The 14,544-nt window shown below is 36.9% G+C and overlaps 1 protein-coding gene across 2 annotated transcripts in view; it reads right to left on the bottom strand.

The window, feature by feature from the left end:
* Tmod3 (tropomodulin 3) overlaps positions 1–14,544 on the bottom strand; it is a 79,212-nt gene that overhangs the window by 27,263 nt on the left and 37,405 nt on the right. The window lies entirely within an intron of this gene.

Here is a 14,544-nt window from a genome sequence, read left to right as displayed (position 1 = left end):
AAAAAAAAAAAAAAACCCTATCATAAATGCTCCAAATATATTCACTGATGGGTCAAATAATGGTACAGCAGCAGTAGTTACCCCTGATCAAACTTTTACATTTTTAGTACCCAAACAATCAGCTCAAAAGGTAGAGCTTAATGCAGTATTACAAGCTTTTGTGATGTTTAAAGATTCTATATTTAATTTATTTTCTGATAGTCAGTATGTAGTTAATGCTATAATATCCCTTGAAGATGCTGGTAGGATTTCCCCTTCCTCTACTGTTTTCTCTTTGTTTTCCACTATACAAAGTCTAATCTGGGACAGAAAAGATCCATTCTTTATAGGACATATCAGGGCACATACAGGATTGCCTGGAGCCCTTAGTTTGGGCAATGAATTAGCAGATAAATCTACACATGACATACATATTTTCTCCACAATAGAAGAAGCTATAAATTTTCATAAAAGGTTCCATGTCAATGCTAATACTTTACAAAAGCGTTTTAAAATAACTAAGGAACAAGCCAGACATATAATAAAACAATGTCAAAATTGTGTGACATTTTTACCACAAGTTAATCTTGGAGTCAATCCTAGAGGACTGATACCTAACCATATTTGGCAAATGGACGTCACACACTTGCCAGAACTTGGAAAATTAAAATATTTGCATGTTACATTTGATACTTCTTCCAGATTTTTGATGGGCTCCCTTCATGCCGGAGAAAAAACTAAAGATATTATAGCTCATTGCTTACAAAATTTTGCCACTGTGGGCGTTCCAAAACAGTTAAAAACAGATAATGGTCCTGGCTATACCTCTACCTCTTTTAAACAATTTTGCTCATTATTTGGCATTACTCACGTAACAGGAATTCCATACAATCCACAGGGACAAGGCATAGTTGAAAGAGCTCATCAAACTTTAAAATGTACTTATTAAAACAAAAAGAGGGAATTGCAAAGGGGTATATATCCCCCAAAGATAAACTTAAAATAACCCTTTTTACTCTAAACTTTTAAAATTTGGATTCATCAGGGCTTAGTGCTGCGGAAAGACATATGTATCCAAAAAATGTACATAAGCCTAAGGTACTTTGGAAGGATATTCTAACAGGACAATGGAAAGGTCCTGACCCAGTGATTGTCTGGAGTCGGGGTTCTGTTTGTGTGTTGGGGAGAACAACAGCCGATTTGGATTCCAGAGAGACTAACCAAAACAATTTCTACAGACCAAAAAGAAGATGATTTGACTCAAATCTATAACAGCTGATATCCAGAGCTCCAGCTTGGCTATTCTTACATCTGCGACAGTGATTAACCAGGATGCTTTTTTCAATATCTATTTTATTATTGTCTTTTCCCACATCATAAAGTTCTATTTTATTTTTGAGCTCATACCGACCTAGGTTAATGTTTTTCTGATCAGTTTTATTTTTTGACTGTGGAGTTTTTAAACATTGCAATGGAGATTTCACCTATGTAAAGCTACAAGGCCTTTACTATTGTCTTATGTGTTGTATGTTATGTGCGCACACTTCTGTTTTGAGTTGTATGTCTGTATGTGCGTATGTCCATATATCATATATGAGGAGCGCTCATGAATAAATGGATCCGAATTTTTTTTTATTATTCACGTGATTTTAATGGTTTAATTTAAATTGGGTAAACAGCTGTTGAGGATTGTTTTAATATGTGAACAAATAAGGAGGTTAACAGATCTGTTTGTTTACTTTCACCTTTCCTTTTCATTATATTTAATAATTCTGTTCAGGATAACGTAAATTGTTCAGAAAATTGTTTTCTTAGTATCTGTTGGAATGTTACATAATTTTTTTTTTTAGCATCGTTGTCAGAATTCCTATTTTCATCCCAGTGCCGGTGAAGACAAAGATGAAACCAAACTACAGCTTCTTCGATAGTTATCACAACAAACTGTATAAACTGATGCATCAATGAATAATAACTCAACAAGTAATGCTCAATCAAGGAGTCGATTTATTTTGGGAGGAATGGACATACTGATAGATTCCTCCGCTTTGAACTGCTTGCAGAACTTGCCTGGACTATGTATCACTTGTATGCATTGTGAACTATCTGTTAATGCAGAGAATTATGGTAGTGCTGGCGTATCTTTGCTGATGTGTCACCAGTGATGCAATTTTTCCAAAGGAGCCGTCAATTGGCTTGGTGTCATGGCATTTCTGTATCCTCCTCCCTTCTACTAGTGATGGTCTAAATTTGGGGGCCCACAGAGGTGAGGCAAAGAACCTCACCCCCCCACCGGCACCAAGGCCAAATTTGGGGGCCAACAGAGGTGAGGCAAAGAACCTCACCCCCCCACTGGTGCATAGGCCTATCCACAAGTATGGCTATATGCTGGAACGGTAGTCAGTGACGGGTATGATCCAATTGCAGTGGTATCAACCTAAGACAGGAGGCTGATGCCTAGAGGTCAGTTCATCCGATGACGGGTAAGAACCATATATTGAACTGGACAACCTAACAGGCACGGTCCCTAAGCCACATTGCTTGTTGCTTAATTAAACAGAAGTGGGGAGATGCTAAGAGCCATAGCCAAGTAGTATGATGCATGGCATTTTTGGTGGAAAGGTGACGCCAGCAAGCCATTGAGATGAGATGATTATGTTAAGATCTGCATTCATATGGATATTAGACCCCTGCTGTCCACCTTGGCCTGCTACGGGACTCCTGGAGAGTTCCCATTGGTTGGGGAAGTGCGGTAGGAGGGAATTCCGAAGGAGGGATTTCCTGTTGCCGGTCCGAGGGATTTCCTGTTGCTGGTCCGGGAGAATGCCACGTGGGTCGGTCGGTTTTTTTCCTGGCAGCCTATGGGGCATTGGCGGGGAGTTTCAATAAAGTTTGTTCCTGCTTGAGTGGCTCGTGATTTTGTGCCCAGCCAGACTGCGGCAGGCTGGGGGTGTAGTTCAGTGGTAAAGTGTTCACCTCACATGTGGAAGGCACTGGGTTTGACCCTTAGCACCACATAAAAATAAGATAAAGGTATTGTGTCCATCTACAACTAAATATATATATATATATATATATATATATATATATATATATATATATATATATATATATATAAAAGAAATTCTGATATTCAAATTTTGCAACCCCATCTTACCCTATGCCACTCCAGTCAGATTCTGGTTTAACTGGTCTAGTGTGCTGCTTGGGGCTCTTGAAGGACTCCAATGCATAGTATCCAAGGTTGAGAACCAATGGATTATGGTATTTACTGACCAAATAAAACTACACAAGCTATTTACCATAAAAAATTGAAAAGTGGGGGCTGGGGTTGTGGCTTAGCAGTAAAGCGCTTGTCTAGCACATGTGAGGCCCTGGGTTCGATCCTCAGCACTACATAAAAATATATAAAAAAATAAAGGTACTGTGTCCAACTACAACAACAACAACAAAATGGAAAGTGAGGTGATACTTATGCTAAATAGCTGCATTTAGTCTTCCTAGAATATGTATATATACCAACACATCATGCTGTACACCACAAATACATAGTTTTTACTGTCTCATACATGTCTAATTTTTCCCATGTACAAGCTTTTGCTAATGTTTTAACAACAAAATGAATCTCATCATAAAAAGCAATAGAGCTTCAGCCAGAGACATGAAAAATTGTGCTCTATTTGTGTAATATGAATTGAACTGCATTCTGCTGTCATTTATAACTAATTAGAATAAATAAAATAAATGCAAAGAGTAAAAAGCAAGAGGGCAAAAAAAAAAACAAAAACAAAAACAAGACTCTCAAGGACCTATGGATTCTTTGATAAGAGAATTTTCCTCTATTTATAAAGCTCTCACATAGTTTGCTACCTCTTCTGGCACTCCTTTTTTATGATAATTTCTCTGTATGTAAAAAAATTTTGCTGTAAAAAAAGAACGTCATAGGGCTCACCTACCAAACCAGTTTGGCTGTTCACTACTGGGAAGCAGTGGCATGTTCTGCTGTTTATAAGTTGACTACAAACTGAAATTTGTATAATATTCCTGTGTATCTACTCGATTTCCCATATTATTGCACAATTCCTTGGAGGAACATTTTATTGCTGATACATGAGGTAGGGCAACACCTTGAACTTTAGAGGACATGGAAAACTTTCCAAGGTGTCATGGTGCATTTATGTTTGGGATGGGGTGGGTGCATGTTTTCCTATTTGGAAATATATCCTCTGAGAAGCCTCTACAAAATGTTTTAAAACTATTTGCAAAACAAAGTAGTCCTGAGCACATGAGATATTTGCAACTGTATTTCTGGACTATATGCTATGAGCAAATATTTAGATCCTTAAAGAAGGAATTTAATATTTTCAGTGTAATAAAAGAACTCACAGTCTATTACACTTCAAAAAAATTGCTGTAGAGATATTTAGCTTTACAATATTGTGTTTTAAATAACACAATTTTAATCCCTTTGTATTTTCTTCATGGTTAATTTAATACTAATACACTGCAACAATTTTTTAAAGGCACAAACACAAAATCTAGTTATACAAAACAATACAAAATTTAAAGAGTGTTTACATATTGATTTACAGACTTAAACAATCCCTTTCAAAATCCTAGTTACCCATTGTTGATTTTGATCTAGAATGTCCCCCAAAGGCTCATGTACTAAAGTCTTGGTCCCCAGTGCAGCAACACTCTGAGCTAAGGCTCTGGGGAAGCAACTGGATCATGAGGGCTCTAACCTCATCAGAGGACCAATCCATTGATGGATTCACAGGTCCATTGGGAGGTGGTAGAAACTATGAGGTGGGAGCCAGTCAAAGGGAGTGGGTCCTTGGGGGTGTGCCCTTGGGAACTATATTTTGTCCCCTGCACCTTGTTTTTTCTCTCTACTTCTTGGCTGCCACAAGGTTAACAGCTTTGCTTTGCCACACCCTCCTTCCATGATATTCTGTCTCACTATCAGCCTAGAAACAAGAGAGCCAAGTGACCATGGACTGAAATCTCTTAAATTGAGCCAATATCAGTCTTTCCTCTTTTGTTTTTCTCTGGCATTTTGTCATAGAAGTAGAAAGCTGACTAACAGATCCGTTTTATATAATGTCACAAGCTAATCCAAAAATACATATAGAAATCCAAGGGATCCAGAAATAGCCAATCTTGATAAAGACCAAAGTTGGATGACTTATATTTGCTAATTTCAAAATGTAGTACACAGGTTGGATCCCCACTACCTCACACCATACTCAAGTATTAATTTCAAACTTATTTATACTTTATAAAGATATAAACTATATAACTTGTAGGCAACAAAACACAAGATAATATCTTTAGGTAAGGGTTTGCATATATGATGGCTAAAGCACAAGTGACAGAAGAAAAGAAAGATAAACTGGACCACATCAAAATTAACATTTGTGAGGCAAATTATACCATCAAGAAAGTGAAAAGATGACCTACCAAATGGGAGAAACTCTTTTCAAATGATGTATCTGATACAAGGAACTTTTGTTCAGAATATATAAGGAATATCTACTCATCAATAATAAAAAGACAACACATTTAGCCATATTTAATAAACCGGAAAAATCCTGCAAATTTGATACAGCTTTTATCCAAAACCATTTAACAAATGTATCAGTATTCTACTTTATTACAATCATCTTGCTTCTGATGTGTTTTTTTTTTTCCAAGTCATGATTATTTATTTATAGAAATCTCAATGTCCTGGTAAGATGATTTAACCTATGTAAAGGAACTGGTTTATACTAAACATAACAGACACACATTAATTCCTATCCATACTGTCCCTAAATTTCTTTTCTTTTTTTTTTTTTTTTAGTTGTAGATGAATATATAGATAGATAGATATTGATATAGCTGAGAATCGAATCCAGTGTCTCACGCGTGCTAAGCAAGTGCTCTACCACTGAGCTACAACCTCAGACCCCCAAATTTCTTGTACGTGTGTGTGTCTGAGAGAGAGGAAGAGGAAGGGGGGAAGGAGACAGAGATTTTCAAAACAAATTGGCAACACATGGATAAAGGAAAACCATATAGTCCCAGGTATCTATATCAGTGGTTCTTAAATTCAGAATAAGGATTGGCTAGGCATAGATATTTTGAAAAAGCTCCAGAGATGATTCTGTTTCTTACTAAGACTGACAATCATTAATCTGTATAATTGGGGGAAAGGAGTAGTGCGGATTAAACCCAGGGCTTTGAACATGCGAAATACATACTCAATCACTGAACTATATCTCCAGCTCTATAATCTGGAGGTTTATGTTATCTTTGATTGATCTGATTATATTTTTCTTCTTGAAATATGGTCAAAAAGCCCTGGCTTATAATTTTTAATCCATGTATTTTAAAAAAACACATAATGTCTGAGAAAATAACTACTCATTTCTATCCTTCAGTAAATAGCATTCTATCTAAATGCCATTAATTTCCTTATTTAACATGGAAAAATCCAAAACTAGAATTTTAAAAATTGAAATTATAATTCTTTAAAATTTTTTTTTTGTAATTATAAATGAACAGAATGCCTTTATTTGTTTATTTATATGTGGTTCTAAGGATCAAACCCATTGCCTCACACATGGTAGGCAAGCGCTCTGCCACTGAGCTACATCCCCAGCCCCTATAATTCTTTACACTCTAGCAAAATACAAAATTAAGCAATGACTAGATCAGAAAAAGTCACCCAGAAAACTATGAAATAACACATCAGTCGCCCCCAACTGAAACAAAACAAATAAAAAAGGGGCTGTGACTGTTGGTTGCCAAGAATGTTAAATTAGTTCACTAATGTTTCTGCAACCACAAAGTGTCAGCTAAGGAAATAGAAGAAACCGAGATAAAAATTCATATAACAATAACTTCAATGTATGGCAGTTATCCAAAAACACCTCTGACATTAAAAAAAAAAAAAAAAAAGAATTTCCTGCCAAGATTCTTGTTATTGTCACAAAATCAGTAAGGGATACTATGAACCAGTAACAATTTTATTGCCAAGGACCTTACTTCACTAGTCCTCATCTCTTTTGCTCTGACACAAAGTTACAGCTACAACAAATGTTAAGAATTATCTTAGTCAGGACTTCCATCCTTGCTAAACACACACACACACACACACACACACACACATATATAAAAGAGATGACTCTTATCTAATTTCTATAGAGTTGAAAGGCTCTCATTTTTACTGTTTAGTTAGTTGCCTTGTTCCAGAAAAGATTTAAGTCAACTACATCACTGTTTCCAAGAGGTATGGGACATATCTTTTGACAGGAAGCACACAATCCTCAAATCAGCCAAACCAAAGAATGAGGGGGTAGTTTCTGGAAGGGTACTTTTGTTTTGACCCAATGATACACATGATACCTACTGGAGAGTATGATATGGTCACCAATATGTGCTTATTTATTCAGCAACATTTAGTGATTTTGTGTATACTAGATAATGAGCTAGAAAGACATTATAAGAAAAATAAAAAATCTTTTATTGGGGGAGTGCTATAGTTTGGATCTTGAATGGCTCTCAGAGGATCATGTGTTAAAGTTTTGGTCCCCAGGCTGATGCTCCTGGGAGATGGTAGAACCACTGAGAGGTAGGGCCTTGAGAGAGAAGCTCCTTAGGTCTCGAAGGGGTGAGGCATGTCCCCCAAGGGGATTGTGGAACCCTAAGATCTTCTGCCTTCTTTGCTCCCTGACTCATGATATAAGCAGTTTTGCTCTGCGCCCATGTACTCTCATCAGATTGTGCTGACTCACAACAGGCCCAAAGCAATTGGGTCAGTTGATTATAGACTAGAATATCCAAAAATATAAGCCAAAATAATCCTTTTCTTATAAGTTAATTATCTCAGGTATTTTGTTACAGTGATAGAAAGCTGACTAACAAAAGAAGCTAATACTCCAGTTGGGGAAACAGGATAGCTAGTCTTTTATTCCAGAGATTTCTACTTCCAGTCACGATGGTATTTATCTACATGCCTAAAACAATCACTAAATGGATAAAATATATGAAACAATACTTTCAAGACACTGATCAATCAGGCGACAAAGACAATGATCCCCGAGAATGGGGGTGGTGGTGGTGGTGACTCTTACAATTGCTTAGCTAATTCTCTAGAACAAATTTCCAGGCAGTAGAGCAGGGAGCAGGAATTCGGGCAGATCCTGGCAAACTCCGAGCTGCAGAGACAAAGCTGAGGTCCAGAGAGACCAAGGTAGCTAGCATTTGCAGGATAGAGGACCAAAGAGAAGAAAGCTGCACAGAGAAAGAACCCAGGAGCTGTACAGGGAGTTGCCTTGAATACTCAGCAGATCATTGATCTAACACATGAATGTGAGTATATTTACCTTGAGCCAAGGGAAAAAAAAATCCGAAATATTAGAAGTTATAATGCCTGCATTCACACAGGGCTAGGAATAGCTTCTGTTCCCACTAGCCAGACTGGAAAACCTCAGAATTCACAGGACAATTGAGTAGGGAACTCAGAAAGGCCTTGCCTCAGTAGTGGGGAAATAATTAGCCTTAAGCTAAACACTGCTCCAGTCCAAAGCAACAAATCTTTGTGTTTTTTTTTTTTTTATACTGGGGATTGAACCCAGGCGTGCTTAACCACTGAGCCCATTTCCAGCTTTTTAATATTTTATTAGAGATAGGGTGTTTCTGAGTTGCCTAGGACCTCCCTAAGTTGCTGAAACTGACCTTGAACTCACAATCTTCCTGCCTCAGCCTCCCAAACCACTGTGATTACAGGTATGTGCTGCCATGTCTGGCCCACCTAATCTTAAAAGCAAGATTCTAAAGAATCAAACTTTCAAGGAACTTAATCATATCCCAGAATAAAACTTGGTATTTACATGATATCAATATATCTACCTTCCAAAAGTTAAAAACTAATATTCAATAAGAAATTGCCAGCATACAAAGACGCAGAAAAATTCAAACCATGAGGGGAAGGAAAAAAAAGTCAGTCTATCAAAACTGATTTAACAATAACAGATGACAAGATCTGCAAGCTAGGGTATTAAAATTTATCATGCTTATATTCAATGTGTTAAAAAAGTTAAGTAGAAACTAAAAAAACAAGAAAAGAAAAGGAAAAAAAGGAACATATGGTTGGTCAAATAGAAAATAAACCATGCCAACAATAATCAAAAGAAAGCAAGGGGCCTGGGGCTGTGGCTCAGTGGTAGAGTGCCTCCCTTGCTTATGTGGGGCACTGGGTTTGATCCTCAGCACCAATAAAAATAAAGATATTGTGCCCATCTACAACTTAAAAAAAAAAAAGTTAAAAAAAAAAGCAAGCAAGCAAGCAAGCAAGCAAGGGCTGGGCAAGTAGCTTAGTGGTACAGTGCCTGCCTAAGGTCCTGGGTTCAATCCCCAGCACCACAAAAAAAATTGTTGGGCATGTTGGTGCACATCTGTAATCCCAGCAGCTCAGGAGGCTGAGACAGGAGTTCAAAGCCTGCCTCAACAAAAAGTGAGGTGCTAAGCAACTCAGTGAGACCCTATCTCTAAATAAATTACAAAATAGGGCTGGGGATGTGGCTCAATGGTTGAGTGTCCCTGAGTTCAATCCTGCATACCCCAAAAAAAAAAAAGGTGGTAATATGCCTTCATGGTATGATTCCAAAACAATTAAAAACACTCTATGGGGATTTAGCTCAGTTAGTACAGTGCTTGCCTTGCATGCTCAAGGCCATGGGTTCAATCCCAAGCACCACACACACACAAAAAAAGGTACTCTATGATATGTAAATTATATGCAGAAACAAATGTTGGGGGAAAACAATCATCCAGAATGGGTATAGTTATCCAGGAAAGGTTTCCCATAGAAAAAAACCTTAAATATGAGTGATAAACCATTCATCTGGCTAACGCCTTACCCCAAAGGAAAATAGTATGAATCATTCCAATGATACAGGGTGAGCAGACTGAAATACAGATGACAGCAGGTGCATGGCTAATTTAAACAGCTCATTTCAAGTACCAGCTTGGGAAGAACCACTTTTCAGAGGTATACAAGGGATATTTCAAACTCATAAAATATCACTCCACAAGAGACAGCTGGGCTGGGGATATAGCTCAGTTGGTAGAGTGCTTGCCTTGCAGGCACAAGGTCCTGGGTTCAATCCCCAACACCACACACAAAAAAAGACAGTTGTATCTTGAATTTATTGGAGCAAGTTGCCCATTGGTAGTTACATAATCCTGTTGATTCAGGCACATTTTCTGTCTTACTAAAGAATCACGTTTCTTCCAAAGAAATCATGTATTAATAAGCAAGATGAGGGAAGCCATTTTTAGGATAACAGTGACTTCAATAAGTTTTCTGGAAAGCTAACCTAATTGAGAATAAATAAATTAGAAAAGTGAGAAGTCCTTAGTTTAAAGGAAGCTGGTTAAATTTACCTCTGAAAAAGCAAGATGGAGTGTGTGGGATTCTTGGGCACTTCATTCTCAGGGTGGGAAAGGCAAAAACAAGGAAGGGAGGAGCCCATCCTGGATGAGTCAGCAGCTCAAATGGAATTCAATGGCACACCTCTGTGTATTATATAAGGTGCAGCCATAGCTCTGGTCCAGCCATGAAATAGGAACACAGGGGGAAAAAAAAAACAACTCGGTCTTGGTAAGGGTAAATATGATACTATCAATGGAAAGGAGGATTATCAGCAAAGCAAAGCAAAATGACAGGCAGTAAAAAATATTAAAGACTGGGGCAAATTATTTCTCCAAGTAACAAATTCATGGCAATGCTCTAAGACAGAATATTTATGATCATAAACGTGATGGGAATCAACAACAGAGTCAGCATTCTGTGCATTTTCACTATTCTCAGGAAGAGCTCGATGAATACTTTTTTTCACCCTTACCATGGTCTATGCCTCAGTGTGTGTATATACATATATTTTTAATTTTTGTTTTATTTATTTATGTGGTGCTGAGGATTGAATCCAGTGCCTCACTCATGTGAGGCAAGCGCTCAGCCACTGAGCTAAAACCCCAGGCCAGATGCCTCAGTTTATATTTTGCAAAATTTTAAAGATGAAAAAGCTACAAACTTTTCTGATATTTTAAAATTATATCTACAAATGCTGGGATTACAGGGTATGTATGCCTGTAAAGGTATGTATGCCTGTAAAGGTATGTATACCTATAATCCCAGTGATTTGGAAGGCTGAGACAGGAGGACTGCAATTGAAGGCCAACCTGGAAAAGTTAGCAAAACTGTCTCAAAATAAAAATAAAAGGGGCTAAGGATATGGCTCAGTGGTAAAGCACACTGGGTTCAATCCCATGTTTTTTAAAAAAATACAAATATGTATATATTTTTATAAGTAAAACAAACTGAAATTATTTTAATTTTTAAACATTTAATTTTGCAACATTTAGATTCATTAAGAAAGTTATTTCCATTAATTATGCCAAGATTACTTGAGACCATAATACTATTATTCCCACTGTGAATTTATTTAAGTTTAGATGAATTTAACAGTTATATATTATTGGTCCTCCTGTAAATAATGCAGTTAAAAAGAGTTCTTAAACACAACTTTCAGTATGCCCTTATTAGTTGCCTAATGCCTTCTTTTCTGCTGTTACTAAAACTATACTATTAAAAATACAACATTTACTAGTGTAGAACAAAACATTCCCTAAACTGTACCTAGGACATGAGGCCTTGGAATTTCACTTTCCTCCTTCTCAGATGTTGCCATATGCTTTTTTTTTTTTTAATATTTATTTTTTAGTTGTAGTTGGACACATTACCTTTATTTAATTTATTTATATGTGATGCTATGGATCGAACCCAGGGCCTCGCATCGCTCTACCACTGAGCCACAACCCCAACTCTTGCCATATGCTTTTGATTCCATAAACTGTACAATTATAAATAATCATTTCATAAATCATGAAGTAGTTATTAATTTATCTACACATAATAACTCTCAAATGGTCTTCTTACTCTATTTTTTGTGGGGGCAGTGCTGGGGTTTGAACCCCGGGCCTTGAGCTTTCTAAGGAAGTTCTACCACTGAGCTACGCCTTCAGCCACATCAGGTTTTTAAAAAACATTCTGAAGCAACAGAAACATAAAATTTGCCAAGATACACACACACACACACACACACACACACACATTTGTTCTTGGTCAAAGAAAAAAAAATCTGAAAACATGCAATTTTCAGTTTAATGAGAATTCCCTCCTGTCCTAGTCAGTTCTGTCATTTTAGCTCCAGACACAGGGTGTTCATTTTGGTCAATTAATCATCCTTCAGTTAGTCTCAAAATATGAGAAAGATTAATTCTAATAATAGGATACTGATTCTTTTAGTGATTCCTAATTTTTTTTCTTTAAAAAAATCAAGCAGTCACCTGATAGTTCTTAAAAAAAATTTATGAGATCACCATGTGAATTTGGCATTATTTCTTAAAAGGAGTACAAGAAACAGAGTGACACTGATATAATATTCCCTGGTAAAGCAAGTTAATATTGCCATTGGCTATTGAACTCTGAATACAGAGTTTTATATGAAAAACACTTAGTTTATAGACCAATGGTACATTTTACCAAAAAAGTAAAAATGCTTTTGTTTTTAACAGAGGCAGGTTTTCAAACTGTTTTATGAAAAAGTAGGAGAACCCCTACTGTCTGAGAAAGCTTACTAAATCTCAAAGTCTATCTCTTCTGAACTACACTATTAAGTAAAAAATTTGGGTGTCAACCCAAAGTGTTCAGGACTGGGAGTCATGGAAGAGGCATTTTAAACAGACAAGTTTCTGGTTTTCTAGAGCTAAGAAGGATATACAAGTTAGCTTGATTAGGAAGTATATTATTAAGATGTAGAAATATTCTGAGGATCTTTTGGACGAGACACACTGAAAGGAAGGTATATTAGTGACTAAGGATAAACAAGGCTAATGATTTAAGGATAAGAGTCTAGAGTGAGTTTAAGAACACCGGATCTGGCATTTTGCTATATTTCAAAGCAGAGCTCTACATCTAAACTTGTCAATTTTTGAAGAAGAATACGGCTCTCTTCAGGTCTACGGCACAGTGTTTAAGTTCTGCCCAGTTTGGTAGTATCTGCTTCCATCAGGTAGATTGCTGAAACTCAAAAACTCATTCCTGTGGTTCTAGACCACTCTTTCCTGACAGAGATTTCCAAGAATGGAAATCTCTTGTTTGGTAGTAATTATCCATAAGATCCTTTCCAGAGGGCTGGGGTTGTGGCTCAGTGGTAGAATGCTTACCTAGCATGTGTGAGGCCCTGGGTTCGATCCTCAGCACCACATAAAGATAAACAAATATTTGTCCATCTACAACTAAAAAACGTTAAAAAAAAATCCTTTACAGAGACTTTCACTATACCCATTAATAAATCTGGTCCTTATATAAAGGCTATATGACATAGATGTCATCCATATTCTTCATCTCTATTATTTTCCCCCTTTCAATTTTTTATTTTCCATAATTATTCTCTATTTTCTTTAATCCTTCAAGATCTTTTCCTAGGTAACTGCAGGTTATGAATAGAGAGCATACTAGGAATCTGTCTTGAGTCAGCCTGGAATAAATGCAGCTTTCATATCTCTTATTTTCTTATCTTCTTGTCCTGAAATTCCAGTTTTTTCTGACATCTCTCCCTATTTCTACCTCCATTCTTCTTCCTACCCAGAGGCCACCTGAAACATGCAGAATAATAAAAGGTGATTAACCAATATTTGTTCCCATAAAATTGTTCTCCTATGTAAGCATGGTGGTGCATTTCTGTAATCTCAGCTGAAGCTGAGGCAGGAGGATCACAAGTTCAAGGTCAGCCTCAGCAATTTAATAAGATCCCTTTCCAAAGTAAAAAATATATATATAAAGGGCTGGGGAATGTGGCTAAGTGGTAGAGTACGCTGAATTCATTCCTTAGTACTGGAAGATAAAAAAAGCTATAAACAATAGTGTAGGTATGTCCGTATAGAAGAAAATACAAACAGTAGTCTTTTTAAAAATATATTTTTAGCTGTAGATGGACATGATATTTTAATTTTATTCATCCATTTATGTGGTGCTGAGAATCAAACCTACACATGCTAGGCAAGCACTCTACCAATGAGCCACAACCCCAGCCCCACCTTTTCTATGACAAATACATACAGGCCTTTGCCTATCTTTATGACTTTATGACAATATGACATATTACACTTAAAGACCCTGCATTGGTTTCCAACCCTTTTTGGTCACAAATACCTGAAGGACATGATATTCCCATCTCTAGCTGTATTGCGAAGGTTAATTTTATGTATCAAATTTGCTGGCTTATGGTGCCCAGATATTTAGTCAAATATTATTCTGGATGTTCCTGTTTAGGTATTTATTCTTTTTGGGGGGGGTGGTGGGAGAGGTACTGGGGATTGAATTCAGGGGCACTTGACCACTGAGCCACATCCCCAGCCCTATTTTTTTTTTTTTGTATTTTATTTAGAGACAGGGTCTTGCTGAGTTGCTTAGTGCCTCTTTTTTGCTGAGGCTGGCTTTGAACTCTCGATCCT

Source organism: Marmota monax, unplaced genomic scaffold (assembly GCF_021218885.2).
Source record: "Marmota monax isolate L192 unplaced genomic scaffold, Marmota_monax_Labrador192_F-V1.1 WCK01_AAM20220418_F8-fsc00001, whole genome shotgun sequence".
NCBI lineage: Eukaryota > Metazoa > Chordata > Mammalia > Rodentia > Sciuridae > Marmota > Marmota monax.
This window is presented reverse-complemented; position numbering and strand designations above follow the sequence as displayed.